The sequence below is a fragment of the Lynx rufus genome, unplaced genomic scaffold (assembly GCF_022079265.1).
Source record: "Lynx rufus isolate CCGP_SWC_20201006 ecotype Redwood Valley unplaced genomic scaffold, mLynRuf1.p SCAF_8, whole genome shotgun sequence".
NCBI classification, from domain to species: Eukaryota; Metazoa; Chordata; class Mammalia; order Carnivora; family Felidae; genus Lynx; species Lynx rufus.
Genome location: NW_025814896.1, coordinates 90,170,303 through 90,186,259, shown reverse-complemented (window position 1 = coordinate 90,186,259; position 15,957 = coordinate 90,170,303). Strand labels below are relative to the sequence as shown.

General features: G+C 36.2%; 1 protein-coding gene across 1 annotated transcript in view; it reads right to left on the bottom strand.

Annotated features, from left to right (window-relative positions):
• ALMS1 (ALMS1 centrosome and basal body associated protein) overlaps positions 1-15,957 on the bottom strand; it is a 224,317-nt gene that overhangs the window by 163,273 nt on the left and 45,087 nt on the right. The window lies entirely within an intron of this gene.

Sequence of the window (15,957 nt, the reverse complement as noted above, 5' to 3'; positions counted from 1 at the left end):
CTGTGCTGACAACTCAGAGCCTGGAGACTGCTTCAGATTCTGTGTCTCCCACCCATCCCCTCTCTACACCCCTCCCCCACTCACACTCTGTCTCTCTCTCTCTCTCTCTCAAAAATAAACAAACATTAAGAAAAATAGCAGCATATCCATTTTATACGATATTATGTGGATCTTAAAATTTGGATTTTTCAAGAATTTTTAATGTGATAGGAAAATGCTATCCAGTCTAGGCCTTAATCTCACCCTAAGTTATAAGCTAGTAAGTTAGCCTGTTATTTAGTCATATATGCCAGCAAAAGACATGATACTCCTCAGTCAGAGACAAAATACTTTATTCCATGGCATAGCAAAGGATCATCAACCTATTTTCATGGGTTCCCCTTTCCCTCAAGTCCTAGGAGGGCCCAGATGGATGCTATACATGCAGTGGGTTTAAATGATTCTTCCAATAAATGTACCCTGAAAAAGATAAATATTTTTTAACTATATGAAACTATAAAGTATCTAAAAATTACACTAAGGATTTTGAACTTAATTCTAGATAACATGGGGAACTGTTGATAGATTGGATCAGAACTGTACTGCAGAAATACAGATGCAAGATGGTTGGAAAGGGAATGTAAAAGTGTAAGTGGCACTATCTAACAGAACTCTCTGCAACAACAATAATTTCTACATTTGTACAGTAATTCTAATTCTAAACTGCAGTAGAAAGTAAATGACTGCAATACAAATAACAAGATTTGACAACAAATGTATTTATTTATTTGTTCATTCAAAAAAATTAATGTTTACTTTGTGCCTATCACTGTTCTAGATATAGGAAATAGGGCAATAAACAAATAGACAAAGCTTACACTCTAATTCTGCTTCACAAAACTTACATTCTAACAGTAGGAAACAAACAATAAATGGTAAAACATAGGGTATGTTGGATGATGGCAAGATGGTTGATATATACAACAAGTATTATCTACACAGATCTTCTTCACCTTACAATGGGATTACATCCCAATAAGCCCATCAGAAATTGAAAACAAGTCAAAAATACATACAATAATCTAATCTACCAAACATCACAGCTTAGCCTAGCCTAAGTTAAACATGCTCAGAACATTTACACTGGCATAAAATTGGGCAAAATTACCTAGCACAAAACCTATTTTATAATAGGTGTGTAATTTACTGAATACTGTACTAAAAGTGAAAAACTGAATGGTTTTATGGGTCCAAAATGGTTGTAAGCATTATCAGTTTTTTACCCTTATATCACATAGCTGACTGGGAGCTGTGGCTCACTGCTACTGCCCAACATTACAAAAGAATATCATATCACATATGGCTAGCCTAAGAAAAGACCAAAATTCATTATTTGGAGTATGTTTTCTACTGAATGCATATCATAAAGATGAAAAATCCTACGTCAAAGCATCCTAAGTGGGGGACCATCTGCACTTTACATATAAAGAAATTAAGTTTCAAAGATGAAGATATAAGACTGCTTCTCAATATGGAGATCTTGTAAACTTGCAGAATCTGATCAATAGGTATAGGGTGGGATCTGAAGTTTTACATTTGTAACAAGCTCCCCATTGATGTCCAATATTTTCAGTCCTCAGACATTTTGAGTGGTAGATAAATAACTTCTTCAGAGTTCTACAGTGAGTAAGTAACAAAAACAGGCACTTTAACCTTTTAATTCTAACTCCAAATTCTGAATTCTTTTCACTAAGCTGACTGCTGCTCTAAACCCAATGGTAAGCTTCAAAAAAGAAGCTAAATAGAAAATTAAATGGGTTGAGAAGTAAATTATAAGGTACGGAAGTACAGTATCAAGTATTAACTCTTCAAGAAAACTAAAAGAGAAGGGAAGATGTAATATGTATAGTAACTTGAAAAGGAATATGAATTACGGGAAAGTTTTGTGAAAAAAGACTCAGAAATTAACAAAGCAAACAGATTAATGAAGTGAACAACCAATGGCTCACAGAAGAAATCAAAACGGAAACCAAAAACATTGAAACAAATGAAAATGGAAATACAATACACCAAAACTTATGGGATGCAGTTGCAGCATTCTAAGAGGGAAGTTAAGGGGCGCCTGGGTGGCTCAGTTGGTTGAGCATCCAACTTCAGCTCAGGTCATGATCTCATGGCTTGTGAGTTTGAGCCCCACCTGGGGCTCTGTGCTGACAGCTTAGAGCCTGCTTCAGATTCTCAGTCCCTCTCTTGCTCTGCTTCTCCCCCGCTCATGCTCTCTATCTCTCAAGAATAAATAAAACACGGGGCGCCTGGGTGGCGCAGTCGGTTAAGCGTCCGACTTCAGCCAGGTCACGATCTCGCGGTCTGTGAGTTCGAGCCCCGCGTCAGGCTCTGGGCTGATGGCTCAGAGCCTGGAGCCTGTTTCCAATTCTGTGTCTCCCTCTCTCTCTGCCCCTCCCCCGTTCATGCTCTGTCTCTCTCTGTCCCCAAAATAAATAAACTTTGAAAAAGAAAAAAAAAAAAAAAAGAATAAATAAAACACTTAAAAAAAAATTTAAGTTAATAGTAAATAGTTATAGTGATAAATGCCTACAGCAAGAAACAAGAAAACCTCATCAAATAAACAACTTAACTTTACATCTTAAGGAACCAGAAAAAGAACAAAGCCCAAAAATCAATGAAACTAAGATCTGGTTATTTTAAAAGATTAACAAATTGACAAACAAACTGACACCACCATCACTCCACAAACCAGAGAGGACACAAATAAATAAAATAAAAAATGAAAAATGAAATATTACAACTTATACCACAGAAATGCAAAAAATCATAAATGACTTTCTACACTTTTACACCAACAAATCTGACAACCAAGAAGAAACATATAACCTACCAAGACTGAATCATGACAAAGGAGGAAATCTGAACAGACTAATTACTAGTAAGAGATTGAATCAGTAATCAAAAGTGTCCAAACTGGGGGTATAGCTCAGGTGTAGAGCATTTGACTGCAAAAGTGTCACACCAAAAAAAAGGCCAGAACCAGATGGCTTCACTGGTGAATTCTACTGAACATTCAAACAATCAATACCAATCTTTCTCTAACTCTTCCAAAACATAAAAGGGAACCTTTCCAAACATCTTCTAGAAAGCCAGCATTACTCTGATGCCAAAACCAGATAAGGAAATTACAAAAAAGTAAAATTACAAGCCAATATCCCTAATGAACATAGATGCAAAAATCCTCAACAAAATATTAGCTGACGATATTCAATAATACATTAAAAGAATCATAGGCACGATCAAGTAGAATTTATTCCAGGAATGCAAGGATGGCTCAACATCTGTAAATCAATCAACATGCTACACCAATATTAACAAAATGAAGGATAAAAATCATGTAACCAGCTCAATAGATATAAAAAGCAACTGACAAAATTCAACACCCATTCATGATAAAAATTCTCAATAAGGAAGGTGTAGACAGAATATACCTCAACATTATAAAGGCCACATACAATAAGCCCACAGCTAACAGCATACTCAACAGTGAAAAGCTGAAAGCTTTTCCTCTAAGATCAAGACAAGATAAGGGTTCCCACTCTCACCACTTTTATTCAACATAGTATTGGAAACCCTAGCCAGAGCAATTAGGCAATAAAACGGAAGAGAAAAACAGGCATCCAAATAGGAAAGGAAGAAGTAAAACTGTCTCTATTTGTAGATGGCATGCTATTACATATGGAAACTCCTAAAGACTTCATCAATAAACTGTTAAAACTAATATATTCAGTAAAGTTGCAGGTTACAAAATTAACATACAAAATTGGTTATGTTTTTATACATTAACAAAGAACTATTAGAGAAATTAAGAACGCAATTCCATTTATAATTACATTTAAAAAAATTTACTTAGAAATAAATTTAACCAGGGAGGTGAAAGATCTATGCATTACAAACTACAAGACACTGATGAAAGAAGCGAAAAGATCTACACATCTGAGAAGCTCAATCAACTCAATGTACAATAAACAAAGAGATCCACACCAATACATAATCAAAATGTTGAAAGACTGAATATCTTGAAAGTAGCAAGAGAAAACAAATCACATACAGGGGAATGCTAATAAAATTAAGAGTTGACTTCTCATCAGAAACAACAAAGGCCGGAACACTGAAGGCATATTCAGAGTACTAAAAACAAAAAGACTGTCAACCAAGGATTCTAAACCCAGGAAACTACCTTTCAAAAGGATGAAGTAAAACATTGCACAAAATTTATAAAGAACTTAAACTCAACACCCAAAAAAGCAAATAATCCAGTAAAGAACTGGGCAAAAGGCATGAACACACACTTTTCCAAAGAAAACATCCAGATGGCTAATAGACACATGAAAAAATGCTCAACATCACCCATCATCAGGCAAATACAAATCAAAACACAATGAGAAACCACCTCACACCTCAAAATGGCTAAAAGTAACAACTCAGGCAACAACAGATGTTCACGAGGATGCGGAGAAAGAGGAACCCTTTTGCACTGCTGGTGGTAATGCAAACTGGTGCAACCACTCTGGAAAACAGTATGGAGGTTTCTCAAAAAATTAAAATAGAACTACCATACAACCCAGAAATTACACTACTAGATTTATCCAAAGGATACAAAAATGCTGATTCAAAGGGGCTGAATTCAAACACTGAATTCATTGAAATGCTGATTCAAACATTGGGGCACATGCACCCCAATGTTTATAGCAGCACTATTGGCAATAGCCAAAGTACAGTAAGAGCCCAAATGTCCATCAGCTGATGAATGGATAAAAAAGATGTGGTATATATACACAATGGAATATTACGCAGCGATCAAAAAGAATGAAATCCAACCATCTGCAACAACATGGACGGAACTGGAGTGTATTATGCGAAGCTAAATAAGTCAGTCAGAGAAAGACAAATATATTCCACTCATATGTGGAATTTAAGAAACAAAACAGATGAACATAGGGGAAGGGAAGGAAAAATAAAGTAAGGTAAAAACAGAGAGGGAGACAAACCAGAAGAGACTCTTAAATACAGAAAACAAAGGGTTGCTGGTGGGGTGTTGGGTGGGGAGATGGGCTAAATGGGTGATGGGCATTAAGGAGGGTACTTGCTGGGATGAGCATTGGGTTGTTGTATTTAAATGATGAACCACTAAATTCTACTCCTAAAACAAATGCTACACTATATGTTAACTAACTTGGATTTAAATTTATTAAAAAATTTCAGTTACACAAAAACTGAGAGAATCTGTCGATAGAAACCATCATACAAGAAATACTAAAGGAATTCTTCAGGCTGAAACCAATTGACACCAGACAGTAAATTAAATTTACAAAACAAAAACAATGCTAGTAAAGATAATTATATAGGTCATTTCAAAAAGAAAACATATTTGCGTATTTCTTTTCCCTTCTTTTCTTAGCTGATTTTAAAAGCAATTTTACACAAAGCACTATGCATATAACTCTAGCATTGGGGCTGTAATATATTGAAATGTAACATATCTGACAACATCAAAAGGAGGCAGGTGGGAGCAAAGCTGGAGTGGAGTAAGGAAAGGACACTTTCCTTTGTTTGGATGATAACAAATCCACAGGAACAAATAAAGAGAATAAAAAATGGTAAATTAGAAAATTAATTAATAAGCTCTATAAATACTTGCTCCCCTTCTCTAAGCTTGTTAAAAATACATAAAATTATGTAAACAGGTATAACAATATAACAATGTATTCTTGTGTTTGTAACACATATAGGTGTAATATGTATAGCAATTATAGCAGAGGGAAAAGAGGGAACTGAGCTATACGAGAGTAATGTCTCTGTATCACACTACAATTAAGTTAGTAGAAATCAGGTATATATTCTAAGATAAATTTTATAAGCCCTAGAGCAACCACTAGAATATAAATTTAAAAGTTAGCTAGAAAATCATTAAAGAAATTTACATGTCACACTAGAAAATATTCACTAAATGTAATAAAAAGCAGTAAAGGTGGAAAAGAACAAAAAGACATGAAACATGGAAAACAAAAAGTAAACCCAACAAATGCACATCTAATCTTAATCCATGACACTGAATGTAAATTGATTAAACAATCACATCAAAAGGCAAAGATTGTCAGATCTAGATTTAAACACATACACACACACACACACACACACACACACACACACACACACACGATCCAACTACAAGCTGTTTACAAGAGATAGACTTTAGACCCAAAAATCCAAATGTACTGAAGAGATGAAAAACATCTACCGTACAAGCAGCAAGTGTAAGAACTGAAATGCCTATACTGACCTAAGACAAAATAGACCTTAAAACAAAAAATGTTACAAAAATTAAAGAAAGACCATTTATAACAACAAAAGGTCAATTCATAAGGAATGTATAACAATTATAAACATAAGTGCACTTAATATCATAGTCTCAAATATATAAAGCAAATATGACAGAAAAAAATGATAAAACAGACAATAATAGAGACTTCAATATCCTACTTTTGAAAATGGAGAAAACAACTAGGCAGAAGATCAACAAGGATACAGAAGACTTAAACACTATAAACTCCTGGAACTAAGAGACATGTATAGAACATACCACCTAACAATAGAAGAATGCACATCCTTCTCAAGAGTAACCATACATTCTACAGAATAACCTATACACCAAAACATAAAAACAAGCCTCAATAAAATTTAAATGAACTGAAATCATGTAAAACATGTGTTCTCCAACATAAATAGAATCAAATGAGACATTAATAACAAAAGGAAATTTACAAATATATGGAAATGAAATGAGATATTCCCAAATAACCAAGGGGTCAATGAAAACAAATTGCAACAGAAATTAAACATATTTTAGATGAATTAAAACAAAAATACAACAAACCAAAACTATCAGTAGATTGCTAAAGTTGTGCTTAGAAATTTATCAGTGTTGAAAAAAAAAATTTAAAAAAAAAAAAAAAAAAGAAAAAGGGGCGCCTGGGTGGCGCAGTCGGTTAAGCGTCCGACTTCAGCCAGGTCATGATCTCGCGGTCCGTGAGTTCGAGCCCCGCGTCGGGCTCTGGGCTGATGGCTCAGAGCCTGGAGCCTGTTTCCGACTCTGTGTCTCCCTCTCTCTCTGCCCCTCCCCCGTTCATGCTCTGTCTCTCTCTGTCCCAAAAATAAATAAACGTTGAAAAAAAAAAATTTAAAAAAAAGAAATTTATCAGTGTGAACACCTATGTCAAAAAGAAAGATCTCGGGGCGCCTGGGTGGCGCAGTCGGGTAAGCGTCCGACTTCAGCCAGGTCACGATCTCGCGGTCCACGAGTTCGAGCCCCGCGTCGGGCTCTGGGCTGATGGCTCAGAGCCTGGAGCCTGTTTCCGATTCTGTGTCTCCCTCTCTCTCTGCCCCTCCCCCGTTCATGCTCTGTCTCTCTCTGTCCCAAAAATAAATAAACGTTGAAAAAAAAAAAAAAAAAAAAAAAGAAAGATCTCAATCCATGCTCCTGGATAGGAAGAATATTGTTAAAATGTCGATACCACCCAAAGCAATCTACATATTCAATGCAATCCCTATTAAAGTAACACCAGCATTCTTCACAGCGCTAGAAGAAATAATCCTAAAATTTGTATGGAACCAGAAAAGACCCCAAATAGCCAAAGCAACCTTGAGAAAGAAAACCAAAGCAGGTAGCATCACAATCCTGGACTTCAAGCCATCCTACAAAGCTGTAATCATCAAGACAGTATGGTACTGGCACAAGAACAGACACTCAGATCAATGGAACAGAATAGAGAACCCAGAAATGGACTCACAAACGTATGGCCAACTAATCTTTGACAAAGCAGGAAAGAATATCCAATGGAATAAAGACAGTCTCTTCAGCAAGTGGTGCTGGGAAAACTGGACAGTGAGATGCAGAAAAATGAACCTGCACCACTTTCTTACATCATACACAAAAATAAACTCAAAATGGATGAAAGACCTCAATGTCAGACAGGAAGCCATCAAAACCCTCGAGGAGAAAGCAGGCAAAAACCTCTTTGATCTTGGCTGCATCCAACTTCTTACTCAATACGTCTCCGGAGGCAAGGGGAACAAAAGCAAAAATGAACTACTGGGACCTCATCAAAATAAAAAGCTTCTGCACAGCGAAGGAAACAATCAGCAAAACTAAAAGGCAACCGACAGAACGGGAGAAGATATTTGCAAATGACATATCCGATAAAGGGTTAGTATCCAAAATCTATAAAGAACTTATCAAACTCAACACCCAAAAAACAAATAATCCACTGAAGAAATGAGCAAAAGACATGAATAGACACTTCTCCAAAGAAGACATCCAGACGTCTTCAACTGACACATGAAAAAATGCTTAACATCACTCATCACCAGGGAAATACAAATCAAAACCACAATGAGATACCACCTCACACTTGTCAGAATGGCTAACATTAACAACTCAGGCAACAACAGATGTTGGTGAGGATGTGGAGAAAGAGGATCTCTTTTGCACTGCTGGTGGGAATGCAAGCCGGTGCAGCCACTCTGGAAAATAGTATGGAGGTTCCTCAAAACACTAAAAATAGAACTACCCTATGACCCAGCAATTGCACTACTAGGCATTTTTCCACGAAATACAGGTGTGCTGTTTCAAAGGGACACATGCACCCTCATGTTTATAGCAGCAATATCAACAATAGCCAAAGTATGGAAAGAGCCCAAATGTCCATCGATGGATGAATGGATAAAGAAAATGTGGTGTGTATACACACACACACACACACACACACACACACACACACACACACATATATATATATATATATATATATATACAATGGAGTATTACTCGGCAATCAAAAAGAATGAAATCTTGCCATTTGCAGCTACATGGATGGAACTAGAGGGTATTATGCTGAGCGAAATTAGAGAAAGACAAATATCATATGACTTTACTCACTGAGGACTTTAAGAGACAAAACAGATGAACATAAGGGAAGGGAAACAAAAATAATATAAAAACGGGGAGGAGGACAAAAGAGAAGAGACTCATAAATATGGAGAACAAACTGAGGGTTACTGGAGGGGTTGTGGGAGGGGGGATGGGATAAATGGGTAAGGGGCATCAAGGAATCTACTCCTGAAATCATTGTTGCACTATATGCTAACTAATTTGGATGTAAATTTTAAAAAATAAAAAATAAAATTAAAAAAAAGAAAGATCTCAAATCAATAACCTATTCTTTTATCTTAAGAAACAGTAAAGAGCCCAAACTAAAACTGAAGTGTGAAAGGAAGGAAAAAATAAAGGCAAAAAGGAAATAAATGAAACAGAGATTTAATTTTTTTTTTTATTTATTTTTGGGGGGGGGGGGGGAAGGCAGAGAGAGGGAGGCATGGCATCCGAAGCAGGCTCCAGACTCTGAGCTGTCAGCACAGGGACCAACGCAGGCTCAAACCCACGAGCTGTGTGATCATGACCTGAGCTGAAGTCGGTCACTTAACCAACTGAGCCACCCAGGCACCCCTGAAGCAGAGATTTAAAAATAGAGAAAAACAGATCAGAAAAAGTAGAGGAACAAAAGTTTATTTCCTTGAAAAGATGAACATAATTGACAAAATTTAGCTAGACTCACCAAAAAAAGAGAAAGAAAAAGAAAACTCAAATTATCAAACTCAGGAATGAAAGAAGGGATATTACTACCAATTTAACAAAATAAAAAGGAGTGACTAGGCCAGGCAGCTTTACAGTTGAGTTTCATCTAATAAAAACTAATACCAACCCTTTACAAACTCTTCCAAAAACTAGAGGAGACAATGCTTCTCATCTCAACTTGTGACAGTAGTATTACCCTTGTATCAAAACCCAATTAACAACAAAAATCACAAAAAAATCTATACGCCAATACCTCTATGAATATAAACACAAAAGTCCTCAAAAAAATTACTAACAAAACAAATCCAAAAATATGTAAAAAGAATTGTATGCCATAACCAAATGGCACATATAACCAAGAATGCAAGGTTGGTTCAACATATGAAAATTAATTACCGATGCACCTTATTATTAGAATATAGGGCAAAAACCATATGATCATCATAAAAGAAGCAGAAAAAACATTTGACAAAATCTAACACCTTTAACATGGTAAATATGCTCTAAAAACTTCAAATAAAAGGGAACTTCCTCAACCTGATAAAGAGCATCTACAGAAATCCCACAGCTAACATCATACTTAATGATAAAAGACTCCATACCTCTTCACAAAGACCAGGACAGACAAGGATGTCTGTTCTTGCCACTTCAATGCAACATTGTACTGAAGGTTCAGAGCAATTGGGAAATGAAATATATAAAAGGCACACACGGAAAGAAAGAAGACTACATCTGCAGATGACATGGTCTTGTATATAAAGAAATCCACACACACAAAAATTAAAGATAATAAACAAATAGTTCAGCAAGATTGCAGCTATAAAATTAACATAGAAAATTCAACACTAGCAAGGAATATTCCCAAAGTGAAATTAAGAAAACAATTTTCCAATAACAACAAAAAGATTAAAATACAGAGTTAATTTAACAAAGAAGTACAAGACTTGTACCCTGGAAACTACAAATATTGTTGAAAGAAATGAAGAAAACCTAAATCCCAGAAAGATGTCCCATATTTATAGGTCAAAGTATTTAATATAAGATGGCATAGTCCCAAATAAAGGAAAGACCACCTATGTTCACAGACCAAAAAATTTAATATTATTATGATGGCAATACTCCCAAACCAGATCTACACATTCAACACAATCTGACTCTACTACAATATGGATGAACTTTCAAAACATTATTCTAAGTAAAATAAGCCAGTCACAAAAAGACAAATACTGTATGAGTCCACTTATATGAGGTATCTAGAGTAGTCAAATTGAGAAACAAAAAGTAGAATGATAGTTGACTAACAGTGGGGGAAATGGGGAACTGCTGTTTAATACTAACAGTTTCAGTTTTACAAGTTTTGTGGATGGATGACAGTAATATTTATACAATGTGAATATTTAACACCATTGCACTATATTCTTAAAAGTGGTTAAGATGGCAAATTTTATATTGTGTGTATTTTACCACTACTAAAAGTATTTTTTAAAAGGAAAAAAAAAACAATAAAGTGGACTTCATCAAAATTCAAAACTATATGCTGTGATTAATACCATCAAGTAAGTGAACAGACATCCCACAGAGTCGGAGGAAATTTTTGCAAATAACATATCTGATAAAGGACTTGTACCCAGAATACATAAAGAACTCTTACAACTTCATATTAAAAAAAAATAAATAACCCAGTTAAAAAGTAAGTATCTGAATAGACACTTCTCCAAAGATATACAAATGGGTAATAAACACAAGAAAAAAATGCTCAATATCATTAACAACTAGGCAAAGGTAAATCAAAATCACAATAAGATACCACTTCATATCCACCAGAATGGCTATAATCAAAAAGACAGAAAATAACAAGTGTTGTTGAAGATGTGGAGAAATTGGAACCCTCATAATGCTAATGGCAAAGTAATATGTTGCACATTTTGGAAAACAGTTCAGCAGTTCTTTGAAATGTTAAAACACTGTTACTATAAAACCTGTAATTCCACTCCTAGATATATATCAAAGAGAAAGGAAAATATACATATACACAAAAACATGTACATGAATGTTCACAGCTGTATTGTTCACAACAGCCAAAAATGGAAAAAGACCCAAATGCCCATCGACTGATAAATGGGTGAACAAAATGTGACACTATCAATATAATTGTGTAATTAATTACTTAATAAAAAAGGAGTATCGATACATACTATTAAATGGATACATCTTGAAAACATACTCAAAAGAAGTTTCTCACAAAAGATCACATGCTGTATGATTTAATTTATATGCAAATGTCCAGAATAGACAAATTTATGGACACAGTAAATTAGTGGTTGCCTAGATTGCCTAAGGCTGAGGGAGGTGTGGAATGGGGAATAAGTACAAACAGGTACAGGGTACCTAGAGTATAAAAATATTTTAAAATTAGAACGTAGTGAGGATGGTTGCCAGAGATGAAAGGGATCAAGCAGGGCACTTGTGATGAGCACAGGATGATATATGCAGTGTTGAGTCACTATATTGTGCACCTGAAACTAACAATACACTGTATGTTAACAAACTGGAATTTAAATAAAAACTTTAAAAAATAAATAAAAATAAAATTTAGACTGTAGTGATGTTTGCACAACATAGTGAGCTGGATACCTTAAATGGGTGAAATGTATTGCATATGAATTACATCTCAAAAAAGCTGTTTTTAAAAAAAGCTAATGACAGATGGTTTCAATTTCCATTCTAAACATATCATTTCTCCTTCCAAAGCTCCAGCTTAGTTGCTCTTATTATATATTTTAATAGTTTTTAAAAAAGAGAATTTTCTTGTCCAACACATAAAGAGCTTAGAAGTCACTCACATCTGCACCAGAAAAGAGCTGAACAAACTGAAAATCAAAACTCTTAAATCCATCAGAGAACTGAGTTCACAGGATAAACAACTGTTCTGAAAACCAGAGAGACAAATAAAAAGAATCAGAGAGGGATTAATATTAAGGGAGCAGAAGGCACTGGAACCAAAAAGGGGCAGGAAAAATTAAACTGCAATTAACCAACTGCTAGAGGCTAAGCATGAACTCACTTTAGAGAGAAAAACTCCTTGGGGAGGGTGTCTGGGTGGTTAGGTTAAGGTCCAACTTCAGCTCAGATCATGATCTCATGGTTCATGAGTTTAAGCACCACATCAGGCTCTCTGCAGTCAGTGCAGAGCCCACTTCAGCCTCAGTCTCCCCCTCTCTATGCCCCTTTCCCCCCACTCTCTCTCTCAAAAAGAAGAGCAAACAATTAAACACAAAAAACAAACAAACAAACAAAACCGAAAAAACAAAACTCCAAAGCCCAGGGAGGACTCTATATTTTCATGAGCTTTACTTCCAGGGGCCTCACAAGGTTCCCAAGATGAAGATGGGACAAAAATACCCTCATACTCTTGGCACAGGGAATGGTAAAGTAACCATTTTAGAAAAAGCCTGGAGCCCTCTGTTTTCCATAATAGAGGGATCTCAAGGGAAACTATATTATCAGAGCCTGACTGCCTAGGTTTTACCTGAATTAAACCAACCTAGAAGAAGGGAAACACCCAACTCTAGCCCCACCCAACCCCCAAGCCTTCCTGTTTCACCTAAGGAGAGGAAAAACGCTAAGAATAGCACTTGTAAAAGTAATAGCCTAAGGATATGGGCTCACTAAAAGACTGACATCTAATCATAGGATTATTATAATGAAACCTCTCCCCTCCACGCCTTACCACTAAATAAGTAAGGCTCCTCTATAATAACAAGACATTACAAAGATAGAATGGAAGCAAGGCTCAGACTCTATTTAAGGAGTGTCAAAGGAAACCAAAAGACAACACAGGAGACAAAAAACAAAGACACCAGAGGAAATTTTACTGTCTGACAACAGTTAACCGCAAACAGTAATACTGCCTAACTTTTAGTCAGTAAACTAAAGCCTCACATCTAAGGCCTATTTACCTTAGTTCTTTTCCCTAATACCTCAAGCACAGTGTTTAACAAAAAATTATAAGGCATGTTATAAGACAAAAAACAGTCTGAAGAGACTAAGCAAGCAACAGAATCTGACTCAGATATGGCAGAGATTTGGGAATTATGAGACCAGGAATTTTATTTTTTTTTTTTTATTTTTATTTTTTAAATTTTTTTTTTCAACGTTTATTTATTTTTGGGACAGAGAGAGACAGAGCATGAACGGGGGACGCACAGAGAGAGGGAGACACAGAATCGGAAGCAGGCTCCAGGCTCCGAGCTGTCAGCCCAGAGCCTGACGCGGGGCTCGAACTCACGGACCGCGAGATCGTGACCTGGCTGAAGTCGGACGCTTAACCGACTGCGCCACCCAGGCGCCCCAAGACCAGGAATTTTAAATAACTATAACTAATATGCTGAAAGCTCTAATAGAAAAAGTGGACAAAATTCAAGAAGAGATGAGTGATATAAGCAGAGAGAGGGAAACCCTAATAAAGAATCAAAAAGACATGACAGGGATGTCTGAGTGCCTCGGCAGGTTGAGCATCTGACTTCAGCTCAGGTGACGATCTCACAGTTTGTGGGTTCAAGCCCCGCATCAAGCTTTGCTCTCACAGGATAGACCTTGCTTCAGATTCTCTGTCTCCCTCTCTCTCTCAAAAGTAAACATAAAAAATTATTAAAAATTGTTTAAAAAAAGAAATGACAGAAATCAAAAACAGCATAACAGAAATGAAGGATGCTTTTGATGGGCTCATCAGTAGGCTGGACATGCCAAGGAACGAATCAGTGATTTTTAACAGTAGGTCAATAGAAACTTCCCAAACTGAAATGTAAAGTGGGGAGAAAAAAACACAACAACCCCAGAACAGAATGTCCTTAACAGAACTTAAGGCCAATTTCAAAGGATATAAAGGCAAAAATGAGGTGGTACCCTGAGAATGCTTTACCAAACCATGCTATAATCTGTAAAAGAGAACCCAAAAAGACATTTTTAGAAATGATTCCCTTCTCAAATCCTATAGTGGTCCTCATGTTTGAGACCAGGACAGAAATGATCTGGGACTCAGATAGTTCTGACATCACAATTATTGCTGATAAAATTAGAGGATATTTGAGGCCAGTCATTTCAACTATGCTCATCACTAAAATCCCTGGTCCAAACAAAGGCCAACATTGCCAGTCTCCTGTTCCCACATTCTATTACTGCTCTATTTTCTTATCTTGGTTCCTCTCACTATTTATTCCTCCCCTCCCAATTTTTCTTCTGTGCTCTTTGAAACAATCTTTCTCAAATTTTTCATAGAACACTCTCCAACTTTCTGTCTTGAAAAAAAAAAAAAAAGAAACTTTATTTTCCCCTTGTTAATACTACTGCCATTTCAGCCCTCTTCCATACACCATGACTCTGGAAACAAAGAGAGATGGAAGTGGCATTTAACTACTTGTCACAATGATTTCTTTACTATTATTTTCCATATTTCTCAAATAAAAAAAAAAAAGAAAGAAAAGAAAACCTTCTTTTTGAGGCTTAGGCTACACACAACTTCTCTACCATCCTTCATCTATCACTTTCTTCTTGCAACTCCCAGTCCCTCCCATTCATTTTTTGAAGACTTCAAGGTCCACAGATTTTCCCTAATAACCAAATCCCATATTAACCAGAAAATAATTAAACATAACTAACTAATTCAATAAGCTAGCCTCAAAATCACCTTCTATCCTAGTGATTTTTATTCAGTTTCAACTATCCAATCCCAGGGCCATGCAACAGATCCAGTCACCCTTCAAACTGATCCTCATTTAAATGTACCACCTCATGGCACAAAAACAGACACTCAGATCAATGGAACAGAATAGAGAACCCAGAAATGGACTCACAAACGTATGGCCAACTAATCTTTGACAAAGCAGGAAAGAATATCCAATGGAATAAAGACAGTCTCTTCAGCAAGTGGTGCTGGGAAAACTGGACAGCGACATGCAGAAGAATGAACCTGCACCACTTTCTTACACCATACACAAAAATAAACTCAAAATGGATGAAAGACCTCAATGTCAGACAGGAAGCCATCAAAACCCTCGAGGAGAAAGCAGGCAAAAACCTCTTTGATCTTGGCTGCATCCAACTTCTTACTCAATACGTCTCCGGAGGCAAGGGGAACAAAAGCAAAAATGAACTACTGGGACCTCATCAAAATAAAAAGCTTCTGCACAGCGAAGGAAACAATCAGCAAAACTAAAAGGCAACCGACAGAACGGGAGAAGATATTTGCAAATGACATATCCGATAAAGGGTTAGTATCC